The sequence below is a fragment of the Amblyomma americanum genome, chromosome 1 (assembly GCF_052857255.1).
Source record: "Amblyomma americanum isolate KBUSLIRL-KWMA chromosome 1, ASM5285725v1, whole genome shotgun sequence".
Taxonomy (NCBI): Eukaryota; Metazoa; Arthropoda; class Arachnida; order Ixodida; family Ixodidae; genus Amblyomma; species Amblyomma americanum.
Window position 1 is genome coordinate 319,319,479 of NC_135497.1, and position 19,715 is coordinate 319,339,193.

The following is a 19,715-nucleotide window of genomic DNA, read 5'->3' on the forward strand; positions in this document are numbered from 1 at the left end:
GCACTTAGCAATCTCATTTGAGCGTGTCTTGGTTGCAAAATCCCGGGATATTATTTTTTTGCCCTTCGGGACCGAAGTTAGTCTTCAATTTTTGCGCTGCACCTATTTAACACACGGTTGTTGCCCCTCCCGCATCACTCCACCGCAGTGTTCTAGGCTTTTTTGTCGCCGCGCTTTCTTTTTTTCAGTGGTCGTCTGCCGTCGTGCTTGTTTGACGTGTACTGTTTTTTAGAGCGCTGTTTTGTCACCGTGCCGTTTTTTGAGTGCTGTTTTGACGGGTTCTGTGTCCCCTTTGGGAACATGAATTATTTCTCAACCTTTCTTCACGCTTTAAAGAAAGCTTGCGCAGCATTCTGTATTAGTGACCAATGCACTAATGTGTGCCGCTGTATAAGGCATTTTCAAAATAATGCATAATCTCCAACAAAAATAATTATCTTGACGACGATTTCACCCTCTGAAGTGACCTGAGCATGACGCATTGTTAGTGAAACGTTTGGAAAATGACTCTGAACTTGACTGAATGCTCAGTCATTTCTTTCAGGCGTAAACATCGCAAGTCTGGCTTTTCTTGTTTCATGAATAATGCAGCAGCATTTCGGGTTTAGTCCTACAAGCACCTTGGCGCGCCTCTCAACGATAATTTATCGTGGTTGACACACGTCGCGACCACCCTTTCTGCCAAAGCGCCACAAACACTGGCATATACGTTGCAACGTACGTAACTCGCCTACACATATCCGTAAGGTAGCATCCCTGGCGCTTCGTTCCACTATACCCTTTATGCGTCTGGCCCTACAGCAAACGTCGCGACTCAATCATTATGATAGAATACACTGAGAATGATGCTGCCAGCTTTTCTGTTTCACGCAACTATGATCCCCAGGATAGTGCTTCAGAAATCATAATAAACTTTTTTGCGTAAGCCGCATGAAATCCACGGCGCCTTTATTTTGTGTGTGCGTCGTAAATGCTACAACTAGTTCCGCTGCATTCTCTTGTAACCCCACAGCGCATGCCTAGACAATTTCATTATCAGTATAATTCAAGTGCTTTTTCAGTAAGATGCGCGCTTTCAATTTATCTGGATTCCCATATTCCATTTCCTAATGCCATTCTCACTATAGCATAATGTATATGATGCAATCGTTTCAGTCAAAGATTGTGAAGTGTTGCTTAACAGCCTAATGCTCATTATGCGTAACGATGTAGCGTTGCAGTTTGTGTAGTTTTGTGTTGGTGCTTTCGTTGTTTTTATTCTAGTGCCATTTGCACTACTTCCTATCTCTAACCTTTTCCCTGAGTGTCTCTTACAGGTGCCTTGGTGTGTTCCGAGAGGAGCCTGATACTGAGGGGAGCCCAATACTGTGGCAGACAGCAAATTCTCGCTGGAACACATTGCGTCTGCGCCAAGTTGGGCTCGTCATATCACCACTGTCTTCACAACACGCCCTATCGTGGTGTGAATTTCGGACTTTCAGAATTTCGGCTCAGAACTCGATAAAAAAAACGCTTTAAGGCTAAAGAGTGCCAAAAAATTGCGCTAATAATAGTTTGGTTCTAGGCACTACATCTTCGTAACGTAATATACTGAAGCTTCTTCAGCTGTCTAAAAGTTCACCGAATAAGTCTGACGCAGTAAATTACTAAGCTTCACATAAAGAACACTGCTGCGTGCTCCCCGCGGACACGAAAAATAGTGTTGCAGTTCCAGTCTAGCGGCATGAACCAGTTTTCTGTATTGTTTTAAGCCGCGGATGGCATTACGTGAGGCACTCCAGAAAAAAACAATACGCAGTGCATGTTCACGTTCACCGAATCAGAAAGGCACTTTTAGAATACGTAAGCCAAACATTCTAAGGCGCTCTTTTGTTGTAATTCGATATGGCACAAAGATATGACATTTCTTTTAAATGAAAACAAAAAAGTAACTTTCCTGTTGCTCTAGCGGATTTTTTTTTCGTTTTCTTGCGCGCAAACTACGAAGCTACCGTGGGTTTGGGCAGTGACCTCACCCTCGTTTATGTAACAAGGACGATTCTGTGGTTTGAGAATATGCTATATGCTCTAATATTGTGCTAATTATTCCAAACCTATTTCAAAGCATGACAATGCCTTCGATTCGTTTCGAACAATTCTGAATTTGCACTATCTGATTCGCTTAGAGAACTGAAGAGGAGAAAATTTAATTAGCTATTCGAAAATGTCGAAGATTCGCACGCGACTAAAAATTTATAAAAAATCTGCAACTGATGTTCATTCTCTTCAGCATAACTGTTGTTTGGTGGCATTGTATATTAAGGGCTTTTTTATTTACGAAGAAGTTTGCAAATTTCTAGCTTTATTTATCTCAACTCGACTCGGGTTTTACTGAATAGTTTCTCAGTGGAGCAGATGAGGAACTGCTTTCTTCTTTTCGGTGGAACTGATCGGGCACCATCGCCAAGCTTAAGCAATTAAGACGAGATCAGTTTTTGAGATAGCAGATCAAACGATGAAACCGCGCGGCCAAAGCGATTCTTACAAGCTACAGGCCATAGTTATGCTAGACACGGTGCAGGTCCTGGACGGCTGGTGCCCCATGGCTTACATCTCAAGGCAACGGTTCACTCAACTGGAACGCGGGGCAATCAGTGCCGCCGCTACCCGTTGCGAGCGAGGACAGCACCCTTGTATCCAACTGCCAGAGCACTAAATGTTTTAAGCCCGTCGTCCATTTCGTTTCGGCTCTTCCAGAACAAAATAGAATTACTATGGCCCTCTCCAAGAGATGTTTTTACGAGCGGTGCCACAGTGGATTAAACTGTGACGGTGGATTTCACCTTGCTCAGGGGCTGAGTGTTTCATGCTACTAAGAGGTTACATTGCTGTTTGTTTGTCTCGGGCTCCAAAATATCATAGCCCAAGGAGTGATGTTTTTGCTTTTGCCTCAAAATGAAGTTGTGCTTACGTTCACCGGGGTTGCCACTTAAGACAAAAAAGCAGGAGAAAGCTGAAGACACGTATATTTCTTTGACTTGTGTAGCGGTGAATGTTAAATAAAAAAGGAACAATGGTGAAATTGCACCGAAGAAAAATTTTAAGACGTCATGGCATTTGTATGCCTTTGTATAGCGAATCATCTTTTGCAAAACCGCGCGAACAACGTCGAACAAGAAGGGCACGGGACGAGTTCTGACTCTCAACTAAGGTTTTATTAGCAAAACCTTTTGCCTATATAGAAAAAACACACACAAAGTACATCACACGTTGCACTAAAATCGATAGAACATAGGGCAGAGAAGCATGCGACGCTCAAAGGCCACAAAGAAAAGCTATCTCTTTGTCATTGAGAGTGGCTGACGGTTTGCTAACGCACTTTGGCTGTTTAATGATACGGAAGACTTCCATTACTTCTCGCGTGGTCTGATCACAGTGCTTGTAAAGCACATTTGTGCTACGCCGCAGCTGTGCGTTTGCTCTTTTTCCTTACCTCACACTTTTTACAGTGGCTTAACAAAGTATCAAGGTTCCTTGTTATTGCCTAGATTGTTTTCGCGCTCCTGTCGCCTTTTATTTGAGCAACGTCCCGTCTGCCTGTTGTAACGGGCTGTGCAGTAGAGTAGAATTTGGTACGCAACCCCTTTTGTACAAGCGACGAATTTGTCTCTGTGCGCGGTGCCGCAACCTTTTCTTTTTTCCCACAGTTCCCTCTCCCTTTGGAATGCCGGACATAACTGCCTTAGGTTGATTGGAGCTGATATAGCTACATATACTTCATATCGACTTGCCACATTTTTAAGCTCATGGGTGATGCGACGTAGGCAAAGAAGAACAGCATTTTTTTTCTTTTTTTTTCGGTTGTCACGAGTTTGCTGAGTGCCATGCTGTTTCACCCACTTGAGCAAACGAGAGCAGGCCTTTGTTACTGTTAAAATTGGGTACCCGGCAAGCCTAATCCTAGAGAGTTGAGACTGTAAACTATCGCTGAGAGCATGGTGGCAGAATTTTGTCATAGAATTCCGAAGGCAGGAACTGACGCTGCCGTTTTTAACAATTTTAATGACTTGAGTGGGAACTAAGAAGCAGTTTTGTTGATCTAGGGTTGTATTTCCAGCAAACATGACTGGTACCGAACCGCAAGCTAAATCCAGGAGCTGCAACTCATCGTCGGATGGTGCCTCAAAGGTGAATTTCAGCCCTGAACCACATTTTATGAACACCTTCAAAATGTCAGCAATGCGCACTGCCAAGCGATCGCGGTCTGTAAACACCAGGTAGTCATCCACAAACCACACGGTCTTATGGTGCAGTACCGACAGATCTCTCTCGAGGTACCTGTGCACGTACATGAGAAAAATTTCACTAAAGACTGGGGCGACGCTTGACCCGATACACACTCCTGCCTTCTGTGAATAAAGTTTGCCCTGCCAACTCACGACAGTCGAACACAGATAAAGCCGAAGTAGTTCTAGGAAGCTTTCAACTGTCAGACCACACTTCGGGACGAAGGCTAGTTCATCATTATCTTCTGTAATACACATTTTTATACGTTCCAACAGTCTGTCATGCGGTAGTCTGTAATAAAAGTCTTTGACGCCAATACTGGAGGTGACACGCCTTCCTGGGTTGCGATCCTACCGGAAAGAAACAGGCGCAGCGGAATTTAGAATCATTAATGGGTCATTGAAGTACAGGGATCAAAAGGTGTCGTTGCAAAGAGTGACACATGCTGTTGCCACGTGCTCTTCTCTGAGACGATAGCCCGGAACGGGACGTTGACCTTATGCGTTTTCGCACTGAAAAATATCTCCAGGTGAAGTTTCTTCCACTTGTCAACCTGCGTGCATAGCCGTTCAAGGCCAAGGTTGTAGAGAAACGCAACGGCTTGACTCTTGGTCTCAACTTCTTTCAAGGGTGAAACCTCGAAGTTCCTCAAAATCATTTCTAACTCTTTTTCGTGGAATTTCTCTTCAGAAAAGACAGCGAAGCCGCCGCCTTTAACCGATAGACTCACCCTCAAGCCATGAGAGCACATCCACTTTGCAATGGCATGTACCGGACTAGGCTTCTTTTATCTTGCACAGTGCATGTGTCTCGCTGTAGTATGCCATCACCACAGACAATCACTCTCTACCGCTATGTTCCTCCCCTGCCCCTTTGTGAAATAACAGGTGAAGGAACTTTTCTGTATCCGACTTCTCCACCCTTTCTGGCATTACACCTTTCTCTCTTACACGGAAACTTGCTGTGCTGTACTTGATCAGCCATTGAAAGGGGCTGCTTGATTGTATGGTAGGGGCATAACTGTTGTCCGACAACGAAAAAACTTCTGGACACTCCCTGACTAGTGTTGCTTGTGTGGACATCAAGGGCGGTGAGGCTGCCTGTGAGTGCTCAAGTCAACAATTTTGCTCCACCTCGCAGAATGTGTGCACTTGCATCGCACGTACAGTGTAGCTACCTCTGTGTGGTTGTGGTCAGTGCTACACATTCACTTGAACAAGTCAAAAAAAGTTATGCCTTTCCACGAAGAGAAAAGCAAGCAAAATTTGCTGACAGCATTTTTCATTTTTATATATGTGTCACGTGCACCCCAAAAGTTCACGCGTGCATGCAGGCTTACGAAGCAAAATATGAGTACATCACTGAATGTTGTAAGGGTACGCTCTAGTCAAATTATGTCGGGGGGAGGGGGCGAGTTTTTGCTTTGATTAATGCTTTTATTTATGCCAGAAAAGAATCTTTCTTTTTCTGCTTTGCATATTTGAGTTGGCAATAAGGGATGCGCTACTACGATATTCCGAGTTTTGCAGTTTCCTTTCTTGCGCGGATGCGTGCAAACTTGACCAACAAGAGAGTCTGGTGCAGCGCGTTGCCTAAAATTTACACCGGATTGCCTTGCTAAGCATGCATTTCAGCACGAAACATCGTGGAGGCCTTTCAAGCGCGCACAGATACTACGCCAGTGCACCCCGCTCTCCGCTAAGGCCGATACGTAATGATTAAAAGCTTTAGCACCCTTGCTGACCTTATGGTAGCTGACGCGGCGCTTAGGAAACAGTGGGTTTCCGCAGCCAGTTGCCAATGCTAAGAAGGCGAATGTTGCCCTCGGGCAGGGACTGCTGGCCTGCGCGGATTTAGGCGCCGCTTCGGGCGCCTTTCCAGGCTGCAGTTGCGGCACCTTTCCAAAAATATAGCTGTGGCTGCTTCCTTTCTTGTCCCGGACGAGATGACTTTTCGCCAAGAAAAGTGCATTATAACGACTCAGTTCTTGCATTCAACTTCGGCTGGTAAGCGAATGTGCGAAGCTGTCGTCGATCCTTATGAGGAGCAAGGCCATAAAGGCATCATGTCAGCCAAAGCTTTCACTTTCCGCTCCCATTCGGCACGTATGCCATCACAAATATCCTAGCTCCGTTCCTGATGTTCGCCAGTTTTTCCGCGCAACAGTACGCACGCGTGTGACGCTGCTCGTGCCTCGCGGGTACGCCGTCACTTCACCTCGACTGAAAAGTCGTCTAGGCTGCGCCCTCGCTCGCATCGCCGCATCGAACTCGATGAATCCTTTGACAACCGGCATGCGAGTCTTTCGCACTGAGTAACCCCACTCGGTCTGTCCATAGCTGCTGCCGGACGTCCGACATGATGCGCAAGCGGCCGCAACATATTTCACTCGCACTGCCGCTCTACGCATATGCACCGAAGATTGCAACACAGAGGCTCAGCGCAAGCTCCCGTAGCGGCCTTCTGTTTTGTACTTGGCGCCAATAGTAGCAGAAGACGGCATTTATTTTTAGATCAGTTTTTACTTTTTTTCATTTCACGTAATCAGATTCTATGGGTACATAACCTGGCGCCGACTTGATGGTCCGTCATGCCTACGTGACAATTTCCACAAAATGGCGCATTGTCGAGGATAGGCCCCCTGGACGACACCAGCGTACTAGGTCACGCGGAAACAAAAACTGAAAGGGAAATTATCGAAGCCTTCAAGATCAGGACTATTTTCCAAAGAAGACTGCATCAGCACACCATCAATAGCCCTCGAAGATAGCGAGATAGAATGGTTGAGGCCACAGGCCAGATTATAGATAGCAAGTTGAAAGAAGTTTTTATAGATACAATCTGCTCATTTCTTCCTTCACTCTTTCATGTCATCTTATTTTGTATAAAAGCCCCACACCATTTGAAATAAATCAGTTGAAAGTACGCGCTTCGTCTGTGTGTGTTCACCTCGTCCTGTACCACTTAGCGTAGATTCCTCAGTCTGCTCTTTTATTTGCATGTAAGACTACAGTGGTTGGCTTTGCCGACCAAATTGCGGCACCGCTTCCCTACACCGAAAATCAGCGAAAATAGAAGGTACGACTGTACTGAACTACTCACAGTGGGAATGAAAAAATTCCACACCAATGCCGCCAGCAGGCTTTTATTTGACAGTGGAATTTCGTAGAAGCATTTTTTGCGTCGTAGCCAGTTTTTTGAAACCTCACTGAGCTGAAATCGGACTTCGTTCTGGGAAACAAGGCTTAGAACTGGGGAGTTCAACAGCCTTACTAGGTATAATTTCTACATGTTTCACTCCACACTCGGATCGATTGACAGACTCGAGGCTGATAATAACAATGTTGACTGTGGTACCACGGTTCCCCTTGGACAGGCGACCACCCTCACGGTCCGGCCAGTGTCCCGTTGTTAGCGTACTATAAAGGGTTTTTCACCTAACATTTTGCACAATTTTTAAAAATATGCTATTTGAGTTAGAAGAGCGCTTTTTTCGGCATAGCAGTGTCAGCGGTATAGAACACTACGGCGGCGGAGAAGGCGTACGGCTCCCCGCATACAGAAACTAAGTCTTACCGTGAACCTTCACCGTAAGAACTAGCGCTTTAGAACAAGAATTGATAATGGGATGCACAGACAAAAATTTAGTCTGGAGCACGGTTCGGGCCGCCACCCTCCCCCTCAGACAGTGCACCTTGGCCTCCCTCACCTCATCATGTAGTCCCTCCCTCGCCCTCACCTCACCATGTCTTTCCTCCCTCACCCTCGTCCTCACGAATTTTCTTGTGCCCATCCTCCTTCATCCTCATCTCGCCGAGGGAAATCCTCATGAGGTGAGGGTGAGGATGCCCTCATGAGGGCTCGCTCCTCGTGAGGATGCCCTGGCCATCTCTGGTACCAACTAGCCCAACTGAACGTTCTACTTTGTAGTGAACTCTGCGTTTTCTTTCGATGATGAAGCGGATTGGTGACTAGTGTGAAACTGAATTGATGGCGAGTGCGTACTCGTGAAGCACTGATGACATCTTGCGTATCTGTCCATACGGTGACCATTTTACAGCTTCTAAACTGAAGTCTTACTGCGTAAACATCGCTTTTATTCATTGACTCTGGATCTGCTGCGGGGAATCCTCTTCACAGACGTCCAGAAGTCGTCTGTTTCATATTTCTCTTGAAAATGGCTTGCTTCACGAGTCCTTCGGTGGTTTCTTTCAAAAGCGGCACAGAACGTAGGAGGTCAGGTGCTCAAGACGTGGCTACGATTCAAATAGGTGGAAGGCGTACCCAACTTGTATTCCGAAGACGCGAACTGTAGGCCTGTGGTTAGTGAAGTAGCTAACCTACCTGCGTATCACTCGCCTGTACATCCCTTTATAAGACGCAGCCTTATTCCCGCGCGGCTCTGTCCGATGACCGGAGCTATTCGAAATACTTTCCAGAAAGCATACGGCGGTGCCCTGCCAGACAGTCCCTTGACACCGTCTGCTTTCTTCGCGTTCACGTGCAACCACGCTGCCGCAGCATTTGGATCAGTTTAATCCCACCCGATCCGCAAGATAAGATGCCTTATTTGCGCAGTTTTCAAGATCCCATTTCGATAATCGTTTCGCCGTCTCTAGGCTGAGCCGAAGGTCGCCGCAGCGGCGGCGGCGCCTAGCATGTGTTCTAGACGAAGCCGCTCCTGTTCGTCTGTTTCGCGCACCTTGTCGTTGGGCGCCGCTTGCAAGCAGCGGAGTACGCCGTTGATAGCGGTCTCTTACGTCATCACGCCAGTGGCTCTCCGCCGTCCCCGCAGCTTTTGATTGTTATCACCAGACACCGCTCTCACTTGTGCCTGTAACGTGTACGTGTACGCTTAACTCTGCGTAAATCTCTGTCTCTTCTTATTCCCGCTCTCTTAGGGTCAACAGAAGCGTATCTTCTCCATGCACATCTCTTTCTCATCTTATCCCCGCTCTCTTAGCGTGAGCTGAAGTGTGTCTTCTCTGTGCGCATCTCTTTCTCATCTTATCCCCGCTCTTTTAGCCTAAACAGAAGCGTATCTTTTCTTTATAACGAAGCCAAAAGTGCCCATTGTTTACGCGAAAACGATAAAAAATAAAAAATTGGGCGGTAATCAGAAGAATCTCTTATTATAAGAAACTGAAGAAGTGCTTTTCACAGTACTGATAATTAACAGATATGCATGCAGACTTGTACAGGCGTTTCCCGCTTCAGTGTTCGTGCTGAGTCATTTCTTGAGGTAAGTGACCTCTCCTCGAAGCACCGGTATCACCTGCTTTTCCACTATTTCTTGAGACTATTTCCGATGCGGCTGTGCTCAGGCAGTAACGTCACGTATCCGAATTTCCTGCAGACTGGAGCTCCCCCTGGCTGGTTTTGCGGATATCTTACGAGAGGGGCCTGTAAAGGTGCTCTTCGGCGGTGTCTCTGCCTACTCTTTCATATTCGTTTTTCGATATGTGTACACTGAGGTTACAGATCGCAGGTGTTTATTGATGCCTCAAACGGATGACCAACCGAGAGCACGGGAGCTATACTTACGTCAATGAACGTTTCCATCTGATTCACGAATCACCTGGCAGTCTCATCTGATGCACGCGTAAGTGAGTTCCCTTGGCCGCTTGTGAATCAGTGTGGATGCGCGAGGTGCTGCCTTTCAGTTGAGAATAATTCAGTGGCATTTAGATGATTCCGCGTCGTTCATCTCACTGCAAGATCTTCGCTGCTGTAAGCATATGCGCGCCAAGTGGTTCGTGACTGTTGGCAACATTGTGCACTGCAGTTCCGGTTGCGGGGTTTGTGAGAATCGGCTTCCTGAATCCTTATGGTATGCACATGATCAAAGCTTTTGACGTGCACTGAAAAGAGGGCATGCCAAGGACTATTGATGCACATGTTTGTCGTTGGAACTATTGTCGCGCATTGTGCTTGAGATAAAAGGACTTTTTTCCCTGCTGCAAGCGCTGCGCAAAAGCAGTGCTAAAAAAAACGGCGAAAAAAACACGCTCCATAGCTCTTCCTAGGCGCAGCAAGAGCAAAATTTTTGTTTGCATGATTCCCAGAGCATTCACAAAATCAGATATATCCTGCCTGGGAGCGGAATATGCTTCGGCAACCATACAATTTTCACACAGCCATTTGAGCGAATAGGTTTAGTTAGCACACAACTTTCTTTTATCCTTTGTGTTTTCTACCGCCATGAATGCGCCTAACTCCGTCTGATGACTAAATTAATGCACCAGAAGAGCAACTAACCGGGACGTTTGTGAGCTGAAATAGACTGCCATAAAAAAACAACAACAAAAGTACCACACCACTTTTTTGACAGCCTCTAAGTTATGACGGTCGCCAAATTCCTGTTGAAGTGCCCTCTCTTGGAGACTATATGCTCCTACTACACAGGATGTAAAGCACCTTTACAAAATCTCTTTCCAATGCGGCAACAAATCAAAATATCGGGTTTCGAGCAGACAGGCACACAACCGTCAGAGTCCGGAAACTGCCTTTTTGGCATTTGTTTTAGTGCCAACAACACTTTCGTAACCGCATTCATGCCCGCTGCGTTAAACACGTTTATAATGCAACCCTTTCTTATTACAGGGAATATAATTCCGCAACACGGACATTTACAGCACCTCTTTCATTTTTACGGTAGATACTTTCGCGCTTTAAGCTTAAAAGCTGCTCACCATAGCAAGATTCCGAACTCAACTTGTGCACTGCGCCGTACATCACCATCCTTGCGAAAGGCGCCAGAAAGTGACCGGGGTTGCAGGAAAAGAACATAAGCTACCCTCACCCCTACTTGCCGCCACTTAATTGTGCATGCGCTCTAGGAACACGTGCAGAAGTATGAAACGCCCGCTAACTAATATGTGGTGTCCGTTATGGGTCGGCTATAGAGAACAGATCTTGTGTGCTGCGTTACGAGCTAATAAACACTAACACACACACGCGCACACACACAAGCGCGAATGACGGAGAGCGCGCGTGACCACTGATGACGCCCGCGCTGCACGACCGGCATCGAAAGCAGACAGTGGCGTGGGTGGGTCTATGCCTTGACGAACAGGCTTACGTCTTATCATTTAAGCGGGTTGGACGTTATTATCCAAAGCGACTGAACTTAACGGCAGCAGCGCGGTAGAATCAGTCCCTCAGATTGTAGTGCGCTATCACTTATAGTGGTCATTCCCCGCATTTAGCTGTTGCGTATTTGTCTGAAGCCGGTTTTGTGGCAGGCTGCTCACCTTCCCGCCGTATCAGGCGGCAGCTCAATTAATCGTGGATCGCAACCCAACCTAGGCCCCACCGAAGGCAGCACACATGCCATAGAAGGGCGTTGGCAGATCGGTTGACCACTGCACCATCGCGCCAGGAGTGGTGGGGAGACTCCCAGGGATCTATGAATAGAGAGAATGAGCAATTCCGCATATATGGACATTAATCCATTATGGCTACCCGAACAATTGCCGCCCGTCAGCACTGGATCTGAACACCGGAACCGAAGGGAAAACCGAACTGTTAGCGCACCTAATTCGCACTTGACCTAACTACGCAAATCGACCATAATTTTTTGTTTCTCAATTGCTGCAATGCTGAACAGGGCTAAACCCAGGCAGCACAGGTAATTGGCCCAATATTGAAAAGGGTTGGCTTCACACTGATCCTTTGTAAGACCAGCCTTTGCCAATACATTTCCAATATTGGGCCTGTGCTGCTTGGGAAAGGAAAGGGAGTAGCAAGTAAGAGAAAAATTGCTCACGTCAATTGCGGCCCGTGCTTACCTTACACAGAGCGTGCTCGCGAAGCGGTTTGACTAGACAATAAATTTTACTATCCCTTTGGCTTTGCGGTCAAGGACGTTCCACTGATGGCGCGCATATACTAAGCTGTAGGCTCCGGGATACCGCTCTTCAAAATTACTTAGAATTTCCTTTGAACAGCTTGATCTGACGTAACCAGCTCACGCGACAGAGCACTCGTTTGTCCACGTTTCGTTGGACGTGAACAGGGTTAAAAGTACTTTGCGTGCAATTCCTGATACCGTAACGAAAAAAAACCGTAACTGCTTGTAACCGACCATAGCGCACGGGAATGTTATTTTTTTATTAAAGTATTGATTAAAGTGAGAATAAAACTTCATGAACGCTTTAGATAGGAGATAATTTCATAAAAAGTAGAAAAAGATCCCACCACTGTCATCGGGTTCTACTTTTTTCTTATGTTTGGTTCTACTTTTTTCTTGTATCTATAACGACTACGCGATTATATTCTTCCTGTAAGCGAAACTTCAGTGGAATAATAAACAGTTTTCTCTGAAACTTTCTTTAGGTTCACTGTCGTCGTATTTCGTTAGTAGATTCCAACAAGCCCCTCTTTTTCCTTTCCTTGCCTGCTAAATTTCTGCTATCTTGCGTGGTGCGTATGCAAATTACAGGGGGTTAATTACCGGCAGAACTATGTCTCCTTGCGGCCTAGAACAGGGGTAATCGTTTTGCCATTGTCTTTCCAACATTTTGCGAACACAACAGAGTGGCAGCTCTGCGAAGGAATTCAACCCATGCGTCCCAAGTGAGGGCACCAAGCTTGAGAGACTAAGCTTTGTAATATCTGCCGCGGCTATCTACTTTTCTTACACACAAAAAAGCAGAATTAAATCGGCAGCAAATACGCACTTGAAAAACAAGCATCTAAAGCATTTTTGCATAAGACGGCACAGCTTACGGGACCAACTTCTTTTAGATAGGCGAGTCCTTATATTCCTAAATCATTATTAGAAAATCTGCTGTTACTGCTGTAAAGACAGCACCGGCTCTTGTGAATAACATTCGCTCTTAGTTCACGGCTCGAATAAAAAGTATTGTGGAAAACTGTCACAAGCCGTGAGAGAATTCTTGTTTTCTCTGAGGCTAAAATTTTAGCAGCGCAATGGCACTGTGCTCATCTCCCAAAAGAACAAAAAGCAAAAAAGGGCTACTCGAACTAAAAATACCCACATCTGCTTCAGGACTGAAACGTGTGCCAAATTTGCGTCGCGCGCAAATTCGGCTCCTCAAAGTAGACTTCGCGTCATTTCTGCATGAAATTACTTCCCTAACGACAGCAGAAAACACCCTAAACTAATTATGGTTATGTAAAAATTACGCAACTATTTCAGGATAACTTCTGGATACCGTTCAGGTAATGCCGTCCACTGACGAAGCAAGTCAGAGCCATGCTAGTAATTGCTTGATATACATCCTTGCACGTGGTGGCATACACACGTTTAAGCTTTTAATCCTGAATTCGTTGTACCGCCTGGATTTGGCGAAAATATTTCTTCATATTAATACCATCTACTTACTTTATACTCAAAACAAGGAAGTTAGCGGCCACTGTGGTCCCTTCTAAGGTTGTACTAACCGCCGCCAGACGCGATAATTCTAGACGATGAGGATGTCCTCAGACATAATGGCACATACCCACGGCGGGGGATTGGCCAGGGTGCTTTTCGGAACATTGGCGATTGGGGCACGGAATTTTGAATTCGTTCCTCATTTCGTCATACGCAAATGAATAGAAAGACGCCCAAGGCACTGTGCACTCTTTACATTCTACATTAGTGAAGAAGACTGCAACGCTGAGCCCCACCGACGACTTCCTTGAAGCGGTCGCCGCCGATTTCACTGCCGCGTGCCTAACATCGCGTCGTGCCTTCAAGACGAGAATGGCGAAGGAAAAAAAGAAAAGTTATGAATGAGGAAAAACGCAGTCACTGCTCTCAAAGGTACAAGTGTCGTATTCAATGTTACGTGTGCGTGGTTAGTTTGCGAAAGAAATGAGGCACTTTTCTTTCTTTTTTTTTCTCTCTTCCCGTTCCCCGCACTTGGTGGGTTTCTGGGCAGAACGTCATGCATAGAGAGGGCCTCTAGTCTCTTTATTTGCGATTGCATCTTTTTTGTTGTTTTTTCGGCACCGCTTGGGGTGCCTTTTCCCGATAAAATCAGCACCGAAGAGAGCTTGCACTGATTTCCATATGTTAGCGATCAGAAACTGCATCCGCTTTCTCACACCTCCTAAAGGCGTGTAAGCTTACTTGTGTGCGTCGTCTTTCCTTGTGCTGCCTTACGTTGACCTGTCGGTGTGAACTGGGGGTCAATATCTCTTTTGTCGGCCTCATGTCACTTCATCGTTGCTCTACGGAACATCACTCGCCTCATCTCATTATTTGAAAAATGAGACGAGGCAGTGAGGATACGATGGTTCTGCGCCGAGTCTTCAAGTTCCGCACTTTTGTCGAAGAGATCAGTTTGCCTTATATCACCGTGGGTAGCTTGCACTAGCTTGCGCAAAAGTTAAGCTGATGTGCTCGTGAGCTCGAGAGCCCAGGTCTATTTTCTGGGGTTGCCAGTAGCATGTAAGCTGCGAAAACATAGCATCCCAGACATTCTGCGCTTTCGATGAGCTCAGAGTCATTCGCAGTAAAGAAACGAAAGTGCGCTCGCTACGGCCCATGAAAATATGGCGTTGACCACAGCGGCGCCAAGGCCATCCACAGCAACGAGGGGCGTTTAATAAGTTCTCAGCCCAGGCAGGATGGAAGTGTCTAGAGGCATTGTAATGCTCCGGGCAAGTTATACCGCTCTTTTCGGTAAAAAGTTCTAGTCAGCTCGCGTCCATCATTATGTGTTGCGTCACATCGCGTTTTATGATGGTAGGTGGCCGTATAGATGAGGAAAGGGACAGCATCAGGTAATCTACCGTGATCGAACGTTTGACGGAAGAGAGAACAAAGGCAACCAGTTTTTATGAGTGCATTGCGGATGTGCTTGGGGGTAGTGCACCGTCATTTTCGGCCATCAGAAACTCACCAGATGCCTTGAGAAACTGCAGGAAGTTTTCCAGGACCACCCATGCACCATACACGCTTCACAAGGAAGGGAAAAAATGAGTATAAGAGGAAACTACAGCAGAAAGTTCGTTGTTGTAAATAGATTGATAAAGAGGAGGAGGGAAAGGCAGGGATGTTAACCAGAAAGGGGTTCCGGTTGGCTACCCTGCGCTGGGGAAGAGGGATTAGGGGACTAAAAGGAGGAAGAGAGAAGGGAAAAAGGCATAACAAACACACGCACAACGCTGTCACAATTTGTCACTCAATCCAGTCGCTCTCAAGTAGACAAAGAGTGCCTTGTATGCCTTGAGGGCAGTCGACTGCTGTGGCCACTGACCGAGGATCTTTTGCTCTGTAAATGGGCGAGGATCGAGGCGGTCCAGGGCACAACACAGTGTATGTCTTGCACTCGCAAATGCAGGGCACTCACAGAGAAGATGAGCGATGGTCTCCTCACAACCACAGCTCTCACAGGCAGGGCTGTCGGCCATCCCCATCCAGAAAGCATAGTAATTGGTAAATGCAACACCGATCCATAAACGGCATAACAGTGTCGCGTCGCGACGTTCTAAGTTACTTAGAAGACGAAGGCGCAGTTCAGGGTCCAGTGCCTTGAGGCGGAGGTTGCAAACTCTCCCGTGTTCCACGCTGAAAGTGTGAGCTCCAGCGCCAAAGGGCGAAGCCCACACGCAGCGTCAGGTCTCGATATTAGGATCCTCACTAGAAGTCCGTCGTTGTGAGCAGAACGCGCAGCCGCATCGGCCTGGTGATTACCGTTAATACCACAGTGTCCTGGCAGCCATTGAAAAATGATGTCATGACCTTTGAAAACGGCGCCGTGGTACAGTAGACGGATCTAAGCAACAAGTTGCTCCTGCGACCCGCGGCGTAGCGCAGCTTGCAGGGCTTGGAGGGCTGCTTTAGAGTTGGTGAAAACCGTCCAGTCATGTGGAGGTTCTTTACTGATGAACTCTACCGCAGCCCGTAAGGCTGCGAGTTCCGCACCAGTTGAAGATGTTGGATGGGTCGTCTTCACTTTCATGAAGATGGATCTGGCCGGTATCACCACCGACCCCGCAGAACTGGTCGAGTGAACTGATCCATCTGTGTAAATATGTATGCGCTGACTGTGGTAAGAATGCAGGTGATTCAATGTCAGTTGTTTGAGAGCGGGAAGTGATACACCAGCTTTCTTTGTAATGCCAGGAATATAGAGGTGAACCCGAGGTTCATGAAGACTCCATAAGGGTGAGCTCGGTCTTGACGCAGGGGTGAACTGCGATGGAAGATATGCGCGATGGGCTTCAATGACTTTGGCGAATGCAGTACGCGGCCAAATTATTGGGAGTGTTGCGAGGTGATGACAGGGAACCCGTGTGAGGTGCCGAATATGTGTTCTCATGGTGTCAACAGCAATGTATGTAGTAACAGGATGTTCCCGGGCAACAAGAACAGTCGCTGCTGTTGATACACATTTAGGCAGTCCAAGACAGATACGGAGAGTTTGTGCTTGAACACTTTGAAGAGTCTTGATATTTGTTTTTCTAATGGAACTGAATATCGGAAGACTGTACCGCATGTAGCCCAGAAATAGAGAACGGTACAGTTGTAGCATCGAGCGCACTGATGCGCCCCAGGACTTTCCCTCGGGGAAGGAGAGGACGTGGACAATTGAAATTATTCTCTTTCTCATGTCGTAGGTATGTGGACTCCACGAGAGGTTCCTGTCGATGACAACACCAAGGAATCTGTGGCTTCTCTCATAGGGAATGGCTTCGCCATTGATGCGAATGGTGTAACGTGACATTATTTTGCGTGTGAACGCCACAAGTGAACACTTTTCGGTCGAAATGTTCAAGCCCTGCAAGCGAAGATAAGATGTCAATATCGATGCCGCTTTGTGAAGTCTTGCACGAACTTGAGGACGGGGCACCCCTGATGCCCAAATACAGATGTCGTCTGCATATACCGAGATCTGAGCAGATTGTGGCAATACGTCGACCAGGCCGATAAGAGCAAGGTTGAAGAGAACTCGGCTCAGCACTCCACCCTGAGGGACTCCGCGCGAATTTCGGTGTAAGGACGTTGGTCCGTCCGCAGTCAGGACGAAAAACGACCTCTCTGATAAGTAGCTGCGTATCCAGCTGAACGTGCGGCCTCCGATCTCAGCAGCTTCCATTGCGTCCAAAATGGCCTGATGCGTTACGTTGTCGTACGCGCCCTTGATAGCCAAAAACAATGTCACGGTCAATCTTTTCAAACTTTTGCTGTGGTGCACCGACGTTACAAGGTCACTGACGCAGTAGGCGTAGAAGGCTTTGGCAGTGGTGGCCAAGTTTCATCTGAGGCAGCAGGTCCAGCCTCACCAAGCGCCGGGCTCCCATGATTTGGTACGGTTTTTGGTGGAGGCGGACAAGCTGCAGTTGGGTTTGGGGCATTATTGTTAAATGTGACTGCTTTCTTTGACGACCTTCGGCGGCGGGAACGACGTCGTCGCACCTTTGCGGCGGCTTGTTTGTGCGTAGAATGGTCTCGCACCATTTGCTTCAGTACCGCCCGCTCGGTCTTTAGACGGGGGCAGTCTTTCGAGGAAGAGTCATGAGGGCCGTGGCAGTTGGCGCACTTCAAGGTAGTCGCGCGGCAAACATCACCGCTGTGTGACTCGGAGCATCGCGGGCACACGATGGAGTTGATGCAGACGCCGCTCACGTGGCCGATCCTCCTGCACTTCCTGCATTGAAGTGGCTTAGGCACAAAAGGTCGAACTGGATGACGAAAGTGCCCAACCTTCACGTACGATGGTATGCAGTCACCCTTGAAGGTCAGCTTGATGCATGGATATCTGCCTAACCGCTGAACTTGAATGATGGAAATGCCGTCGGTTGCCGGCTTGATCAACATGGGTAAATCTGCATCACAGATGGCGATATCGACGTTGTAGATTACGCCAGCCGTAGTGCCGCTGTCCTGGAAAATAAGGGGGCGTACACTGATGTTGCCGAGTTTTGTGATTACGGTTAAATTCTCTAGTGAACTTCGCTCCACCACATCAATGGCAATGACGTTTTTGAACTGGTTGATTCTGACATCTTTTATGCCTCCCGGTACAAGGCTCTCCAGATAGAGATGGCTTGCCTGTTCAGGAGGTTCAAGTTGTCCGTTGAGTTCAACGGCACAAACAAGGCTGTATGCGCCGAGGAACTTCGCGCCGTGATGATCGTTGGCGTTCTTGATGAGGACACCGTTGACGTGCTCGATTCGGCTTGTCTACGCAGTCTGCGCTTGGCCTTCTTGCCAACAACCGGCATGAAACCGTCGTCGGCCGAGAAGTATTCACTTGGCACCGAGTACACAACAGTGCCCTGTCTGCTCGAGTCACTCTGGCGGTGCAGGCGCTTCCTCTGGGCGGCTGCTGCCGACCCACCGGATTCCAATAGAGGCACAGCAGCCTCCACTTCCATCGCCGTGGCCAACAGGGAGCGGCGCCTCCCTGATTATAGCACAAATTACCAAAAAACTCAGTTGCCGGTGCTGGTCACCGCGGGGCACCAGAACGCACGCCGCTGCGCTGAGAGAAATGACCGTTAGCTTTGACAAATTTAGAGATAGTAGAAAGAAAAGGTTTTAATTCGCAATAAATTATAGGCTTTTCTACTAATCGCTCTCATTTGGGAGTAGCTCACGTAGCGCACCGCAGCGGTGGCATAGTGGTTTGAGCATTCGCATTGTATGCGGGAGAAATGGGGTTTCGATTCCCAGTACCATCGGCTACCCACTGGGGACACAGTGGGTACAAGCTTTGGCCTGGCGTGGTGTTAGGCTTCTCGGGAGTGACACGCTTGGAGAATAAGTATATGACTCCCTACAATGTGTCGACCAAAACACTCTATGGCATGGTACTCTTTGGTCAAAGCTGCTCTTGCGCCGTTACAATTCATCAACATCACAAATTCACAAAAGAAATGCTATGGTAAGCAGTAAGCTAGGTCCTTGAAATAAAAGTAGGTGCCAAGCTTTTTTCGAAAACTTTGTAAAGGTCCACATGTATCCAATCGGCAAGAGAATGCTGTTTAAGAATGCTGCCCAATTTACGAGGAAATGATAGTTGTTGTGCCTGCAATAATAATATTTCCCGAAAACCACGGTGTGTTCATCTGAAATCTGAGTTTTTACCAAGAAAGGTGGCAAGGTTCAGGAAGACGTTGTATTCCAGTTGTTTGCAGCTTGTGCTAGTAAATGCGGTGGCCGGTTAACTGGTGCATTCTTGGCCTCTTGCACATTAGACCAGCAGCAGTTGTGAGGTTTTATTGGGGGGATAAATACTTTTCTCCCCACTTAACCGCGGCAGACACAGTTCAAACCGCCAGACCCCACCCCGTGATCTCGTACGCTACCGAGCGCACGGCGACCACGGCGGGACTTGCTCTGAGGGAAGAAAGGAACGACACACTGGCTGACAAAAAGAGGCATTTATTGTTACAGCAACAATAACGTAAGCTAGCAACAAGATACGCTAAGGAATCGAGATCGTCCGACTCACCAGCAAGTTTACGAGCGAATGTTCGCCCGCGCT

At 47.4% G+C, this 19,715-nt stretch overlaps 1 long non-coding RNA gene across 1 annotated transcript in view; it reads left to right on the forward strand.

Annotated features, from left to right (window-relative positions):
• Window positions 1-9,647: 9,647 nt before the first annotated feature.
• The window catches only part of LOC144098922 (uncharacterized), a 44,354-nt gene continuing 34,286 nt past the window's right edge, over window positions 9,648-19,715 (forward strand). The window contains exon 1 of the long non-coding RNA XR_013307269.1: window positions 9,648-9,868. This is a non-coding gene — a long non-coding RNA (uncharacterized LOC144098922). The remainder of the gene's footprint in view (window positions 9,869-19,715) is intronic.